The 1,685-nt window shown below is 47.5% G+C and overlaps 1 pseudogene; it reads left to right on the top strand.

Moving 5' to 3' along the window:
* The first annotated feature begins 994 nt into the window (after nt 1–994).
* Nucleotides 995–1,126, top strand: LOC123326465 (annotated as a pseudogene).
* Nucleotides 1,127–1,685: the final 559 nt, after the last annotated feature.

The following is a 1,685-nucleotide window of genomic DNA, read 5'->3' as shown; positions in this document are numbered from 1 at the left end:
TGGAATCATAACACTTTATTTATGTGAAAGAAACTCTATTAGAACCATTTGGACTGAAGCCAGAGTTAATCAAAGAGTCTGTCTAAATGATTTGCATTTCTAAACACCACGCATGCATTTTAATTCACTTAAATAAGAGAATAATCTCCCGGGCTACTTTCTGAGTTTGACATAATGCATGGCAGTTACTGCATTTAGAGGAGCCCAAGATGAAACACACAGTTAAATGACAACATTTTTATGCACTGTGAGATCAATTCACTTGAAAACAGCTTTTTGTTTAATATTTAAAGGAACAGAAAGCCAAACATCTTTATATCATACCAGAGCCCATGTGGCAGAAACTCCTCCCGGCTCCATTTCAGGAAAGCGGGGCTTCTAGAAAACTACCTAGTTTGCTCACGGAGATAAGAGACTCCAGCAACTACAAGCGCCTCTCCCCTGACTTGGGTATTAGGGGCTCTGGAACAGATTCATAGTGACTTCTAGAAACGCTCTGTGACTCCAGGTTATGCGTTTAATGCACCACCATGCTCCTGCCAATGGCTTTTATCGTTATTCGATCTCCATTTGGATTCCTTCCACCTTTGCCTTGATTCCATATTGTCTCTGTATTTCTCTTAATTGCCTCGCGTGGAAATAAAGGAATGTAGGATGCCCGATTTGCTTTCCTTAGAATATAAACAGTAGCTTAGACAAGGTTTCTGGACTTGGTGACCCGGCCTGCACTTGGGCGGGAACAGATCCAAGCCGTTCTGAGGGTGAGCTCTGGGGAACACAGCCTACAGCACGCGGGGAGTTTGCTCCTGACTCCTGGGAAGCCACAGGACATTGACTCCCCCGAGGTGGCCTGCCCAGCGTGCCAGAGGCAAAATTCACCTTCCGTGGCCCTGCTCCCAGGCTAACCAGCTTGGTCACCTACATTTCTTCTCAAATCTGTAACTGTTCTGAGGGCTCCAACAATTAACCTTTTCCTCTCTTAAAGAAGTGAGTAAGCTTTGCACAGTGGCAGTATCGTAGCCAATGAGGTTTATCCGAGTCGCGATTATTGCTGATTGAAAACTTAAAGAAGTGAGTAAAATCCTCTTCCAGAGAAAGTTATATTTGTTGGCGTCTCACAAGGGCGATGTTCATCATTAAAATTTAATTAGTCAACAGTGTGGTTCCTGAGAGCCAACGAAGTCAACCATGGAAATGGGGGTATAAATTGTCTACCCCCAGATCTGCATCCCCGACCCTGCTCCCCCAACCCCATGCTGGCCCCCTGGGCTGAGCTGCGGGCAGCCCACAGGCCTTCTCCCCCCTCCACCAAATCTCCATGCTTGTCTTGGGTCAGGAAGCTTGGCTCTTCACGGCATAAAGCCAGGTCTCCGATGTGCCGATTTAATTGCCTTTAATCGTGTCCCTTCAAGAGAGCAAAGTGGGAAGGCCCTGCCAAGTTGGCCTGTGGGCAAGACATGCTTTGCTTTTCTCCCGTTCTTTGCCAAGCTTTGACATGCCAGCAGGTGAAACGTGGACACAAGACGCCTGGCCCTACCCACCCTCCTCCTACTCCTTAGACAAAGGTTTTGATCCCCTAGCAAGAGCAGTGAGACCTGAGTCCTCCAGACCTGAGCCCTGGGCAAAAACATAGGGTCGCCTGCCTCCTCGTACCCAATTACAACTCCCAGCCCCATCTAACACAT

This window comes from Neomonachus schauinslandi, chromosome 12 (genome assembly GCF_002201575.2).
Source record: "Neomonachus schauinslandi chromosome 12, ASM220157v2, whole genome shotgun sequence".
NCBI classification, from domain to species: Eukaryota; Metazoa; Chordata; class Mammalia; order Carnivora; family Phocidae; genus Neomonachus; species Neomonachus schauinslandi.
Note: the sequence above shows the minus strand (reverse complement) of the source record. Positions and strands in the feature narration are given on the sequence as shown.